This window comes from Balaenoptera borealis, assembly GCF_965194805.1.
Source record: "Balaenoptera borealis genome assembly, chromosome: 2".
NCBI lineage: Eukaryota > Metazoa > Chordata > Mammalia > Artiodactyla > Balaenopteridae > Balaenoptera > Balaenoptera borealis.
This window is the reverse complement of record NC_138867.1, coordinates 20,008,739-20,024,998: the sequence shown is the minus strand read 5'-3', so window position 1 is coordinate 20,024,998 and position 16,260 is coordinate 20,008,739. Positions and strand designations below refer to the sequence as shown.

Genomic DNA, 16,260 nt, shown 5'->3' with positions numbered 1-16,260 from the left:
TAAGTCAGAAAGAGAAAAACAAACACCGTATGCTAACACATATTATGGAATCTAAAAAAAAAAAAAAGTTTCTGAAGAACCTAGGGGCAGGACAGGAATCAAGATGCAGACGTAGAGAATGGACTTGAGGACACAGGGAGGTGGAAGGGTAAGCTGGGACAAAGTGAGAGAGTGGCATGGACTTATATATACTACCAATTGTAAAATAGATAGCTAGTGGGAAGCAGCTGCATAGCACAGGGAGATCAGCTTGGTGCTTTGTGACCACCTAGAGGGGTGGGATAGGGAGGGTGGGAGGGAGACACAAAAGGGAGGAGATATGGGGATATATGTATATTTATAGCTGATTCACTTTGTTATAAAGCAGAAACTAACACAGCATTGTAAAGAAATTATACTCCAATAAAGATGTTAAATAAATAAATAACAAATTAATTAATTAAAAAAAAAAACTTCCATCCTCCAGAACTGTGAGAAAATAAATTTCTGTTTCGTAAGCCAGCCAGTCTGCAGTGTTTTGTTATAGCAGCCCTAGCAAAGTAGTAAAGGATAGAAGCCATTTGACTTCAACAACCAGGTGTTATGCTCCTTTTCAGTTTGCTCAGCAATTACTATCAAAGGAACTCAATAAATATTTGCTGATATGATTTAAGTGATACAGATAAAAATAACTGGTTAAAACTACAGTTTATGTGCATTGTCTTTAATTTTAGTTCACTGCTCCTGAATATATTTCTTGAGCAACAATGCACTTCCATATTTATGTTAGTGAGGATAATACATGGATTATCCAAAGGGAACCACATGGAATTTCTTTTCATTTGAAAGTCGAATAATATTAATTTGAGGCAGCATAAGGTGAATCTGAAATGTTATATCCTTCCCTAAAGGCAAGAGTGCACCTTATTTGCTATTTCCAGAACATTTCAGGACCAATAAATTTATACTGAAAAAAAAATCTCTGAACAGATGTTCTCAGATAAGTCTACAACTTTTCATGAAGTGTTTTTCATTACAGACATGATTCAAGTTTTAAAAGAATCTTATTTCTAATTTATGTGTGCACACCTGTAACTCTTCTAAAAAGCATGTTGAGGAATAAAAATTAAATCACTCAGAGCCATATCAGTAATTCTGTTGAGTATGACTTCTAACTGAATAGTGATTAATATGCAACCAATGAATCAAAGTTCTTGAGTTTTACCTTCTTGGAAGTGACAATTTGCCTTATTTCCGTGCTAGTCATGGAACCGCAAGATGCAGGAACTTAACTGAGAACATTCTTAAAATTCTTCATTTTAATACACTGAAGTTCATTTATCTGCAGTTACTTAACACTGTGCCTCTTTGTGCAAGATAGTCACTGCCTTTGCAACCTCATTTCAATCACTTTGCAAGTGGTATGTTGCTAAAAACTTTAATTTTTACTAATGTCAAAAAAATTTTTGCTGAAAGCAGTTTTGCTCATGCATTCCTTTTGCAAATGTCTTATTCTTTGCCATCAGCTGAACTGACATTTTGATCGGTTTGTAAATCTGGGAAGAATGCTGGCTGAGAAATAAACATGTTCTCAAGCACTTCTGTCCTTCTGGTAACAGGCTGCGTGCTGACCCTCTACAAGTCTGAATTTAGCTGAATCCATGTTTGGATCCTTTACATCATAATTATTATAGTGATCAATGGAACCACAGTTTACTATTAAATGTAAACTAAACAGGGTAATTAATTTGTACAAAATATTTTTTCATATCACAGAATATTATAATGGAAATATACACAGGTACATAATTCAAATACTGGATATTTCTATACTTAAAAAAAAGCTGTGTGTGCATGTACATGAGAGAGACAGAGGAAGGAAGGGAGGGAGGGAATGATGAAGAGAAGTAACATTTGTTTGTCCAAACAGGCTAAGCTGAGGTAAATTTATATAGTTTTACTTGGGAATTCATCTTCTTTGTATTAAAGTTTTATGAATTATTACTATATTCCACCTATGTGAAATGAGCTTTTCTTATCTGTCCAATGAAGTTGAGAAAATTTGATCATAAGCAATGTTATTCTGGCTCATACAGAATATCCTATTTAACTTCACTGAAGTGTATATATATATATACATAAATATACATATGTGTGTGTGTGTGTGTGTGTGTGTGTGTGTATGGGACTGGTCCTTGTCAGATTTTTTAACATATTATAATGTAGCTGATTAAAAGCTTGTAATAAAAGGAAAGTTGTCTGTTTTTACTTTTCTTACTTGCCTTATTATATCTTTAAAGTTTCTTTGCAAGAATCCTTTAAAGCTGCTATTAATTTTATAACATTTACATTAGCTTAATCAATCTGGACAAAATCATCATAAATCCACATACCATAGAATATACAGCTTTATTTCACCCAGTATGTTGCAGGGAAATGAACGAGAAAGGGGATCTGCAAACCACTCTTGGTGGAGCCCCCTCCTTTTCTAGAATCCTGAAGTAGTGTTCAGAAAGTGTGACCACGGGAGCTACAGGCGCAAGGGGGGCACCAATGGTAATCTCAACAAATTCAGTTCTAATTTCTCCAAGTTCTTAAGATAAAAATAAGGAGCAGTAGAAGCACTAATATCTCTCTTCACCACCACAGATTCAGTTCATGTAAATGTTAGAGATAACATCCAAGATTATCTTCTTTTTTTCTTTTATTTATCTAGGGTAAGTGATGACCTGAGAAATTCTTCTTCTTTTCTTTTAAGATAGATCAAAATAAGCCATTTCACTGACCTAGTTTTTAAATTAAATGCAAAATAGGATGCTGGATAAGTAAAACAAATAGCAAGTTAAAGGGTGCTTGATCCATAAAGTGGCTAATAAATTGGGAGGATTAAGAGAGGGGATTGAGTAACACAGGGAGGTGGAGAATGGTGGCTTTGGAGAACTTGGGGTGCATCCTCGGGTTTAAATTTTACTTTGAAATGTTGCTTAATAGTCCTATCTTTACTAAGAAGCCTTTTTCTATATTTAAAAAAAATTAAGTTGCATTTCTCAAATTATATTTTCCCCTGAATTAAAAAAATCACACTTGAAATAATCATTTATAATTACTTAAGAGTGGCTATCAGTTTTCATAGCTAGGCATCTGAATGCCCTTATGTTTTCAAACTTTGACAAATCATTTTTATGTGTTTGTTTGCTAGAGAGTTCATTAATAGCAATATGTGCTCTCATGTGTTAAATGCCTATGCTGAAGGAGAGTGTGCCAGAAATCTTACATGTTACAGAGTTAATATTAACATAGTCCCTCAGGGTAAATACACATATGTCCACTGAACAGGTGAAGAAATGGACAGAAGACTCTAAGTTAAATATCACATTCAAAAAGATAGTTAAGTGACCAAGCCCTGGACTGCCTAAATCTTAAGTCATTGTTCTTTTTATCATGTTTCCCTACATTGTCATTATTTCACACTACATGAAGATTATATAATTTTTCAAACCTTTCAAAAATAAATTGTTATCTAGCAATTGAGCACAGGAACTAATGAATGCATGCAACACTGATTTCTGCAGATGAAGAGTGAAAGCTTCATTTGTAAGCCTGGAGATCTCCAAACTGATTTTATAAAGAAAGGACCATTGTTCTAATAAAAACTAAATATCCATTACCCCCTACCTGTACCTAACCTATGTCTATATAACATGTGTTGTGAGCTTTGTTTTGTTTTGTTTTGTGTGTGGATTGATTACTCTAGAATTGGCATTTGGTTCCTTCCTTTGTATAACTGCATTTCTCAAAAGAACACTGGCTCCAGAGCTAATTTTCTTGTTGTAGGAGAAGGAGGAAGTGACGCTTGGTGGTTATTTGAGACTTCCATGGTTCAACATATGATCAGCTGAACGTAACATAAATTTTCTGACTTGACATTTGTGTTTTTTGTGACTGATCAGACTGACTTTAAAGATATGGCTTTCATTAATCTCTGCAGTGATCCAGAATTTGATGATTGTATTTTCGGATGCCACACATTTGGTAAGTTTTCACTTTGTATATGTAGCATTATCTATAGATGGGTGAAAAATTTAAATGAAGTTGCCTTTCTTTTTATTCTTCCACAGCATGGAACTATCCCTCTTTGTTTCAGATGGCTGGAGAGATCAGTAGTGACTCTGGCATCTTAGAGAACTCCCAAGAGTAAAAATCTGGTAAAATTCACGTTTAGTGTTTTGAGAAACCTCCTTACTGTTTTCCACAGTACCCGCACCAATTTATATCCCCACCAACAGTGCACAACATCCTCACCAGCATTTGTTATTTGTGTTCTTTTTGATGACAGCCATTCTGACTGGTGTGAGATGATACTTCATTGTGGTTTTGATTTGCATTTCCCTAATGATTAGTGATGTTGAGCATCTTTTCATGTGCCTGTTGGCCGTCTGCATTTCCTCTTTAGGAAAATGTCTATTCAGTTCTTCTGCCCATTTTTTAACAGTTATGTTTTGGTTTTATTTTTTTGATGTTGAGTTGTATGAGCTGTTTATATATGTTGGATATTAACCCCTTATTAGTCATATAATTTGACCCAGAAATTCCACTCCTGTGTATATATCCAAAAAAAACCCTAAAATACTAATTTGAAAAGAACCATGCACCCCAATGTTCATAGCAGCATTATTTACAATTGCCAAGATATGGAAGCAATCTAAGTGTCCATCAAGAGAGGAATGGATAAAAAAGATGTGGTATATATGTACACAATGGAATACTACTCAGCCATAAAAAATAATGAAATTTTGTCATTTGCAGCAATATGGATGGATTTGGAAGGCATTATGCTAAGTGAAATAAGTCAGACAGAGAAAGACAAATACTGTATGAGATCACTTATATGTGGAATCTAAAAAATACAACAAACTAGTGAATATAACAAAAAAGAAGCAGATTCACAGATGTAGAGAACAAACTATTGGTTGCCAGTGGGGAGAGGGAAGGGGGACGGGGCAATATAGGGGTAGGGGACTAAAAGGTGCAAACTTTTAGGTAAAATAAGCTACAAGGACACATTATACAACACAGGAATATACCCAATACTTAATTATAAATGAGTATAACTTTTAAAAATTGTGAATCATTATATTGTACACCTGTAACATATAATATTATACGTCAACTATACTTCAATAAAAAACTATATTGTTGGGGCTTCCCTGGTGGCGCCAATGCAGGGGACGCGGGTTCGCGCCCTGGTCTGGGAGGCTCCCATATGCCGTGGAGCAACTGGGCCTGTGAGCCACAACTACTGAGCCTGCGCGTCTGGAGCCTGTGCCCCGCAACAAGAGAGGCCGCGATGGTGAAAGGCCCGCGCACCGCGATGAAGAGTAGCCCCGCTTGCCGCAACTAGAGAAAGCCCTCACACAGAAACAAAGACCCAACACAGCCAAAAATAAATAAATAAATAAAAATAAAAATAAAAAATTATATTGTTTAAAAAAAAGGAAAATTTTAAAAGCTGGTAAAGTTCAGCTTTGACATGAAAACTAGGATTTGACAGCAAGATACCAGGTGTGAGAAACAAGTGCTGTTGAGAGAGAAAGGATTTTCCAGGTTCCTTTGTGACTCTTTGGGCTATCAACAACCAAGCCTGGAGGTCTCAAGTCTGCATGTTTATGCGTGAGAAACATAGAGCTCCTTGTTAATCAGCAATGGCCTGAAGTTCCAAGCAAGAAAGAAGTCCTGGAAGTGATGGGAAGGAGACGCAAAGAGGAAGAGAAGACAGCAAAGTTTTCAGAGCTAGGTGGATTCTCCTCTAGGCCCTTGCCTGGGGAGAAGGTGGCCATGTTCCTAAGATGACGGAAGGTGCCCTGAGTGTTGCTGTGGTTAAGGAACCTATTTCCTGTTGGGAATTTGAAAGCAACAATGTGAGGAGTCACAAAACTAATAATGCTGTATAATCACACCAAGACTCTGTGGTTTTAGCTCTTTAACTTTATATACATACTCATATTCTTGGAGGAATCCCAGGTACCTGAGACAATGTCTGGGAAACTTGCCAGACAGGTTCATCAGAGAAAGAGTGACACGTCTTTTTAGGAAATGCTGCTAAATGAACCAGAACATGGCGGGCCCAATGGTCATCAGAGCCAGACCTCTAGGGGCCTACAATGTCAGCAGTGCTGAGAGGAATCCAATTCAAGGCAGAACCCCATGAATCTTTCCACACAGGACGGACACTAGCCACAGAATTTAGCCACAATACCTGTAGGCAGAGAGAAGTATCCTGGGGACTAGAGAGGGCCGATGACCTCATGGCCCGGCAGCCCCACTCCTCTAGGTACCACCCATAAACATGCTTCTCTCTCCATCCTTCTCCTACTCATGGCAAGAACAACGGAAAGAAGCAAGGAGCTAGCTAGCTAGCCCATCACCTGGGAGATGGAGTTTCTTATTCATATTAGCACCAAAGATGACTATTTAAATTAGTTTATCTTACTAAACTTAAATTGAGTTGACAAAATTATTTCTCCAATTAATCAACATGTGGGTTTTGGAAAGAAAATCAAATCAGCAAAAGGTAAAATAATTGTATTATAACTGCTCATCTAAGATAAGGTGTAGGTCTACACCCCAATTGTTATGCATATCCACACTACACACACACTCACACACTCACATACAAATATATACTGAGATAAGATCTTAAGTGGTTCATCCATCCACTCATATTTAGGTTATTTTATGACTCAGAGCTTTTCAAACTCAGAATTTATCTTTCTCTGAATTTAAAGAAGGGAGTCTCTTGTGTGACAGTGAGAATGGCAAGAGGCAATATTTGTCAGTTAAGAATGTTATAATTCATTCAATTTCTTCTAGGTCCAAATTATAGAATGGTCCTAAATGTACTGCCTAAATATATGTATATACTGGTATATGTGTATCTCTGTGTGTGTATACACACATACTATATGTTAAATATTTTTATTAAGGCATTTAATAAATAAACTTAAAATTTTACACTGGAAATTTAATAGGAAAAAAAGGACATAAAAATGGGTACTACTTCTTACTCTCTCACTGATAATCAACGTAGAGAAGGAAACTAAAAGTTGAGTAAAGGTTCTCCATAAAATAGTGTGATTTCTCTAGAGTATCCAATGCATGTGTGTTTTCGTGTGTGTATGTGTATTTACCTACACATACAAATACCCACCCTACCTCCAACCCATTTCAGGTTTCAGATTTTAAGTCCTGCTGATTGTAAACTATTGTCAATCTATCTATAGCCACTTTTTACTTTCTTATACTTACTAAACTGTAACCAACAAGTGTTTGCTATCTATCATTGCTTAAGTTCTCTCAGTTTCTCTTTTTTTTCTTGTACATAATGTTATAACTTCCCACAAACATTTTTATTATATTGCTCTTCAACTCAGGTGACTTCTTATACTACAGTATTTCACTCATAACTCCCAAGCTCACATGACCTCCCCAACTGATCTCTCCATAGTTCTATGACCTGCAACATTATTTCTGAAGCCAAGTACAGTCTGAGATCTAAGATGATCTGCATGTTTTTTATCCCACTTCTTGTTGTTTCTTACCTAAGAATGCTTCAGTATGTCCATGATATTTCTTCCTAAGTCTTTTTTCTGCCAATACATTTTTTGACAGTTCATTACCAGGAACTCTTTCAACAAATTAACTAAAAATCTCAAGCTTTCTAGGGAGTCTAATAGTCTTTTGCAGTATTTCCGTTTAGTTTACAATTCAATCATCTTACTCAATATTCAATTTGTTCTGTATTATTGTGTAGATTCTTGTACAGCTTTGCAATATTTTAATATTATTTCATAAACAATCTTTTCCATCAGAGACTTGAAACTCTCTCTTAAGGGTTAAATTGCCGCCCACCGCCCACCCCCAAGTTCACATGTTGAAGTGCTAACCCCAGTATCTCAGACCATAATCTTATTCGGAGATAGGATATTCACAGGGATATTCACAGAGGTAATCAAGTTAAAATGAGGTCATTAGATCCGGCCCTGATCCAATATGACTAGTGTTCTTCAAAAAAAGGGAAAATTTGGAAGTAGACATGCACACATGGGGAAATCCATGTGAAGAAGAAGGCAAAGATCGGCACGATGTTTCTACCAGCCAGGAACTCCTAACATTGCCAGCAAACCACTAAAAGCTATGTGAGAAGCATGGAGCAGATTCCCTCACAGTCCTCAGAAGGAACCAACTCTGCCAACAGATTAATCTTGAACTTCTATCCTCCAGAACTGTGAGACAACACATTTCTACTGTTTCAGCACCCCAGTTTGTGGATTATGGTAGCTCTAGCAAGTTAATATACTCCTCAAAGGAGGAAAAAACATCTCACTACATCTGAAAATCAGGCTGCTTGTACAAGGCAAGCAGTAGGCATGCAAAAAAATGAGGGGTTTTGACCTATTTAAGTATTTAAATATGCTGAGCCTTAATTTTATTTGAGTAAATACATAGCATAAAATTTCCTGATTTTAGATTTGTAAATCAAGTGAGTAGAAAAATATTTTAAATGTGCTACATTGAAACAAAGTCTAAATAGATGTATAGTCTTCTCTTTCTGGCTATAAACAAATCATCAACATTATCAGCATTTTCATGGCATTCATTAAGTTAAGTAGATCTCTTTACTGAGATATTTAATTTATTATCCTTTTAACTTTGCAAAAGAAGATACAAATATCTTATGTCCTTCATGTAAATAGGCATGCCATTTTCTTTTGTATGAGCTCCTCTGATTTTTGTTTCTTTATTCTTTGAATTTTTTTCACTTCACTATTGTTGTAAGAGTTGATACAATAAAAAGTGTTTAATCAGAACTTCATATTAATCAAAAATTTAAATTGCTGATGTTAGCAATCTCCATAGAAAGACTTACAGTACCCATATTTTGCCTTAAAATGGCACAGATTTTCACATAAAAAAATGTTTTTTGAGGGTCTAAATAAAGTTTAAAATGTTTAAATGGTATTATCCATGTCTCTCCCTGTCACACACACACATGCAAACATACACACAATCTTAATTCCTTTTTGATGTTTCAACATTTTCATAAGAAAAACATCTTGAATATGTGAAGTACATTAGAGGTTAAGACATTGTATGAAATGATTTATTCTCCATTGGGTTGTAAAAATTACAGCACTCACTTTGTAAATAGTAATTACAAATATAAATAATAATTGAAAAAACTTTGACATTGAATAAATTTTATGAGTTAATACTAGCTTTTGGAAGCTATGACAATCTTTTAGTGTATGTAGCAAATTGCAATGTAAGTAGATACTTCTCTAGTTAAAAAATTGTCTGATGAAATATGACTTGATAGTCAAAGATACTAATTTAATGCTTTGATATTACATAAAGAGAAACAATCAAGTAATACATATTTTTAAAATGAAATGAGTATGTTGATCTCTACATAGATATGGTGCAAAACACACAGACAGCATACAATTTTATTTGTCAGTTTTCATGGGGGCAGTAGTTAAACCATTTGTGAGTACAGAAAGGTGATTTTTTTTCCTTGTCTGTCTCTTTAAAAAATCCAAAGTTTTCCTCATGACTGAAAACTAAACTTTTTGGTCACTCAGGTGACTTTGATCTGAACAGATCTGCCTTTAATTTAATATGATACTCTTTGTACCTGCCAGTCGAGGATTGCTTTTAGCTTTTAGAAGCCATTTTCATTCCTTGATTCACGCATGGACCCCTTGCTTCATCTTCAAAGCCAACAAGGGCAGGTCAAAGCCACACATGCTTCACATCTCTCTGGCTTTTCCCCTCTGCTGCCACATTTCTCTGACTGATGGTTCTGCCTTCCTCTTCCACTTTTAAGAACCAAGAGATTACATCTGGCCCAACTGGATAATCCAGGATAATCTCTCTATTTTAAACTCTATAATCTAGATTCCACCTGTAATGTCCCTTTTGCCATGTAACACAATCAACACCAAGGATCAGGGTGTGAAGATTACATTCCTTGAGGGGGACAGACAGTATTAGTCTGCCTACCACATAAAGCCCTTCTGAGGAGTCTCGCCAATGCCCCATGTAACTGATGTCTCTCTCTTCTGACTACTGGGATTATAAACTATTCCCAGCTCCGGGGAATGTTTTGCCTACTGAGTATTAATGATTCTTTCCTTACCCTTCTTTCATTTCCTCTCAGGCAGAAGTGCATATTTTTGGAGGTCTCCGTGCAGTGTCTCCCTCTGGAGGTCTGAGCCATAATTTCTAGCCATCTTTACCTCACCAAATTCTAGCCTCTAGCTCTTTAGCTCAGTCAGATGATTGGGGTGTACTTTGCTTTCAACTTCCTACGCTGTGTCCTGGAAAATACCTCACCTCATTTATTTCCTTTTTCTCAGGGACCACAGTTCTGTGGTGCTTATTGTGCAAAGTCTAAAATCATTGTTTCCTATAGTCTTTTATATGAAAACTAGTCTAGTCTTCTAGTTTTAATTTTCTACCTCGAGGATAATTTTTGTAGCAGTTAATATTTATGAGCAGAAACGGATGTCCTTCAATATATGCTGATTAAAGAAATTTTTCCTACAGCAATTTTTATACTACATTTTTTAATAATGTAAAAACCAGTGGATTAGTTGGTGAATGTAATTTATATTAGTCTGAATTTTTTAACTGATTATAAAATCTAAAGAATTGTGGACCAGTTTGGGTTTAGAGGGGAAAAAAATGCTTAGGCAAAAAATAGCTCCCAGTTTGAATGGCATTCTTCTGTTTTCATAAAAAATAGGTGGTGAGGATCTCAATACTGAGTATGTCAAAGACCTGTAATACTAGTGAGAAAAAAATTTTAAGACCCTCACAGTTTTTAATAAAGGAAATACTTGCTCAAAAATTGGATTTGCACAATGATGTTTAGGTTTTAAACTATGTATTTGCAGTTTGGAAAATCCTTTGTAATTGAAACCCTTTCAGGAAAATATACATTGTGAATTTGATGTTACCAAGTACCTAATTCCTTTTCTCTTGTAGTGAAGCATGCTATTTCAGGATACCCACTTGTCCTTTCATAAGTTAAAAGGGTGTATTTCAAAGAAGACAGACCTGTCCTATACGAAAATGGGCACAGCTCATTTTTTACATGGATTCTGGATTGACAGATATCAATAATCTTGATGGAGGATATAATTCAGCATTAATTTGCACATTTTTCCAAACACTGAAACATGGAGGGATCGTCACAGATATTATTCATTATTGGAGGAATAAAGCTAACCACCAATTTATTGTAGAGAGGTGATTTTGTCTGTATCATTCACAAAGAGAGACTTTCTTACTCATAACACAATGTTTTTCAACCCTGCTTGTATTTTAGAACCACTTGCAAATCTTAAAGAAATACTGATATCTAATCTAATCAGAATAAACAATGTGAATAAACAAATAAAAACTTTCTGCATGATGCTAATACATGCCTAGTGTTATAAACCACTTCTTGCGTGGAAGGAATTAGTTAAGCAAAAAGGCAAGGAAATAGGAAATTAGTATCAAAAATCCTAAATATCTATATAAGTTTTATTTATCCACACGTAGCTGAGGCCCCTTCACAAATCCTGTTGCTTTGTTTAAAGAATCGATTTTTTTTTTTTTTGCAGAGACCATGAACACTATCTGAGCTTATTTTCTCCTATGATTTTATTCTTCAATACGATAATATAAATCTAACTTCCTTTAAATGGGCATCTGTTTATTATAATATACATGACTTCCTTTTCATTAAAAGACACAATAAATTTTAAACAGTTTTTAGAATGTTACACTATTCCTGGATATAACATTACCAACTTCTCTTAAGTATTAATTTCAATGAGGAAAAAGGAAAACATAAATCTAATTACCAAAAAAAAATCAATAGAGGTTAAATTATATTTTTAACTGCAAAATATTTGGCAAATTCCTAATCTTCTCTTCTGCCACTAAAAATAGCTAAAACTGTTGGTAGTCAAATCACCCTCAGAAAGAACCCCATGCCACCAGTTCTCTGCTTTCCCTTATATTTCACCACTGCCAGCAAAGTCCTTCTATCCACTTATTCAATATTTAATGAACATATTCATTGTTCCCCCAAAGAGTCTGGAATTCAGTGAATAACAATGAGGAAACAGCTAAAAGAAAACAGCAAGAAAAGTGTTTTGGCAAGACTAAATCTTCCTAATATTTCTGAGTATGTAGGCGTGACTGGCCCCTGGGAATTAGAACTGGTGCTTCAAAGTGCTTCTTATCAGCAGGCAAGAAATGGTTATAAATGGGAGTTCCAGGAGGAGCTTGATAAAAATGAGTTAGTCTAGCACACTACAAGTTATTACTGTATGTAACATGTTTCAGAGAAGACTTTCTACTTAGAGGAAGTTGACAGGGCAGGACACTCAAAGTGGTAAGAGAGTCTCTTGGATTGTTATAATTTAACTCTTCAGGAAACTCTAGTGGTTCTGCCTTCATTTAGCTTTAAATGAATACAGTACTTTTGATCGTTAGGGTTATGGAAGATATTGGGAAGGGGGAGCATGATGATGGAAAAGCTTTGTTCTGCATAAAAACAGCCAGTTGGAGCCTTGGGTGGTCTAAATGGGTGTAAATCTGCAAGTAACAGTCTCTGAATTGAGGAGATCCGCTTACCTCTCCATTCTCAACAGTGACACTCTATGTGGGAGGGTGGGCTTGCTAACCCCCTCTTTTCCTTTGCCACAGGTCTCTCTCAGAACCTGCTGTACACCAGGCTTTAGCCCATCTCACGGATTTCTCTTTCTGTCACAATCTTATAGTACACGATACAGTGTTGAAAATTTATATGTATAATTTTGCTCAAAAGTGCCTAATTTCTTCATACACGTATTTTATGTTATAGCTGCAAATTCTCAGAAGAGAACAAGATGATGTGATGTTTCCTTTTCCATCTCACCACCTAACTCACTGCATTGGAACACCTAGTTTGTTTCTTGCGGATCATTTAGCAAATGACTCACCCACTCACCTACCTGTACTGCACCCTCAGCCTTTGCATGCTACCACCCCTAGAGCCTTCATACTCCATCTTCCCCCAGGGATCCAGCCATGCACTGTCTCACTCATGGGATGTGAACACTACACGTATGACCAACTACTGAATTTCTAATAAATTAAAATTTGTGTTGGGAATGAATGAATGGTGGAGAAAAAGGAAGAAGTTGCATGAGATTTACCCATACCCTGATTTTTGGTCAGAGAAGGGAGGGAAATTACACACAGAATAAAATTAAAGTGTGCCCACTCCAATCACAATTATATTTCTCTCTAACAGAGGTTTAAAATAGAATTGAAAGAATACTCCATACCTCATTTAATCACTCAAGAATTTCACAAGAGGCTAGTAATTGTCTAGTAACTAGCCCAATTAGTTATCAGATAATAATGTTTTCTTCAACATACTTAACTTTTTGAATGCCTTTTTTATCTGTATTTTTCTGATTTGTTTTGGAGTGCATTTATGGGCATGTGTGTGTAAGCATTTACATGTGTGTAGGTGTTCATACAAATATAATTCTACTGGGAAGCTACTGGTAAATATTTAACTAAAATTATAATAATATTCCTCGACAAATATGAAATCAAGCCCTTACAGCAAATATGAACACTGAAAAATGTTCCATTCTACAGTCAATGTTTGCTTTCTATTTTTTTTTTTTTTAATTTTATAGCTACTTTATTTATTTATTTATTATTTATTTTTGGCTGTGTTGGGTCTTCGGTTCGTGCGAGGGCTTTCTCTAGTTGCGGCAAGCGGGGGCCACTCTTCATCGCGGTGCGGGGACCGCTCTTCATCGCGGTGCGCGGGCCTTTCACTATCGCGGCCCCTCCCGTTGCCGTTGCGGGGCACAGGCTCCAGACGCGCAGGCTCAGTAGTTGTGGCTCACGGGCCCAGCTGCTCCGCAGCACATGGGATCTTCCCAGATCAGGGCTCGAACCCGTGTCCCCTGCATTAACAGGCAGATTCTCAACCACTGCGCCACCAGGGAAGCCCGCTTTCTATTTTTTTTAATCAGCACATAGTAGCTCCATTTCTGAGATCACGTAGTAGTACGCAAAGATCTTTCCCACCATTTACCTTAGCCTAGTTTGAATTGCAAAGCCCTATGGAATGATCCTTTGGATTATATTTACAAAAGACCATTATATTTACAAATATTTTGAATACATTAGAAATTATATCATGAAGTCAACTCCAAGTATTCAGACTCTGAAACTTCTCAGTTTGAATTTTCACTTAAGTTATGAGCATTACTTCTCCCTTAGGATAAGTAGTAATGTTTCCCATGCGTCATTCAATTATCCTAGTTCTCAGTTTGTTTCTCATTACTAGAAAATTTGGGACTAAAGTAATAGGGAGTTAAATATTTGTTTCCAAAAATGTATGCATTTATATTAAATTGCAACAGAATATGTATGATTACAACATAATAATGGTTATGGAACAGAGGTATTAATATATTCATAAGTATATTATTAATTCTTATAACAATGTTAACATCCCTTCAAGAACTGATTTCTTAAAATGGTGGAAAGCACTGAAATCTATTAACTTTTAAGTTACTAATTTTACATGTAATGAAACTATATTGTTCTATAAGAATTAGCAGTACTTTGACATATTTTAAAATATTTGATAAAATATGTATTCCTATAAATTATGATTTTATAAAAACACACTAAACCGGAACTAAAAGAAATAGAAAACTTACTGATGCAACATGGAGGGTTAAGATCTTAAGGTGTAAAAGATATTAGAGCTGTAATTCATGAAGAATCAAATGCCTTATAATTCAAATACTGAGCATCTAGAATTAAACTAGCACCAGAGCCAACAGGCAAAATGAAACCAATGCCATATACTCTTTTAAGTGTATGGAAAAAACTTTAGAGAAAAAATAATTTTTTGAAGAATGAAAGCCTATGAGAAAATCTGTTCAAAGTTTCTAGTTTTGTGAAATATTATTTATTCTTCTGTGGCATCAGAATCTGGCTACATTGCGCTACAGCAACTTAAAGTTGTGCTATCCTAGCCCCCATACCCTATACATCTGAGAAATATGAAGTTAATATTTAGTGAAAATCCGTTTGGGGAATTTGGAAAAGTTTAAGAGCAGGCTTTTTAAAATTTGTATGTCCAAATAGAGCATAGAAATTAATCTTCTCTTTGTGTTTTACAGAATTTAATTTGAGGACCATTTTATTTTGTAACAGAAAATACAGCTTCTCTTTTGAATGATAAACTCAGAATTACGATGACTTGCCAACGGAAAGAGAAAAGTACAGAGACACTGAAGACTAAATGCCCCATTTTCCTAAAATATAGAATAAGTGGAAACGTAAGAAATGGGCAGAAATTCAAAATCTGCAATTCACAAAGCAGAATGATGGAAAGAGAATGGGAGGAGGTGTAGGGGTGAAAGCTGGTTTCAAAACTACTCCTAATTAAACTGATCAAAGCCAGTTGTCCAGTGTATTCATCATGTGGATAAGCTGGATGCTATAAAGGAAATGGTTCCTTCATCTCTTGATTTTAATCTATTATCCTTCACGATAGACTCTACTGTATAACCTAATATATCCATGTTAATACTTTAATTATATGATTTCAATGGTTTTTGCTGGGAGTACACATTCTAGAATGAGGGAATATCAAGCGACTAAGTAGCTTGACCTTTTGGTCTCGTCTGGCTTTGTGGCTGAAAGCATATATGGCTCTAGTAGCATCTCATGCAGAATAATGACAGAATAATCACTGGGGCATGAAACTACAACCTGCAGGCAGTTAATCATGACCATTAATCTCCGCCACATTCTTCTAGTCTTTGAGGATGGGAGCAGTGACAGATTTCATTTTGTTTACTGAATGTAAATGAATTCCAAATCAGCTTCTCAGCTTCTTGGTAGAAATGAAAAAGAAAACAATATTACAAGTTAACTAATTTGAAATTGCATATTGTGTAAAATTGAGACTCACTTCTGTTGGGGGATATTTGATCTTTTACTGTAGTTGTGTCTCATGCGAGGACTCAGAGGATACATATCTACATTGTCAAGTTCTTATAATCAAAGTTCTCAGGCACAGACATCTGAGAGAAGTTTATGGAAAATAAACTTTCCTGACATCCTCATTTGAAATAAATTATAGTCATGAAACTAAAAAAAAACAGATTCCTTTTTTGAACTTTTTACACTGCCTTT

The 16,260-nt window shown here is 35.6% G+C and overlaps 1 long non-coding RNA gene across 1 annotated transcript; it reads left to right on the top strand.

Annotated features, from left to right (window-relative positions):
• The first annotated feature begins 3,840 nt into the window (after nucleotides 1-3,840).
• LOC309623727 lies at nucleotides 3,841-5,177 on the top strand. The gene is made up of 2 exons (XR_014241504.1): nucleotides 3,841-4,011; nucleotides 4,098-5,177. It is a non-coding gene; the product is annotated as an uncharacterized lncRNA (long non-coding RNA).
• Nucleotides 5,178-16,260: the final 11,083 nt, after the last annotated feature.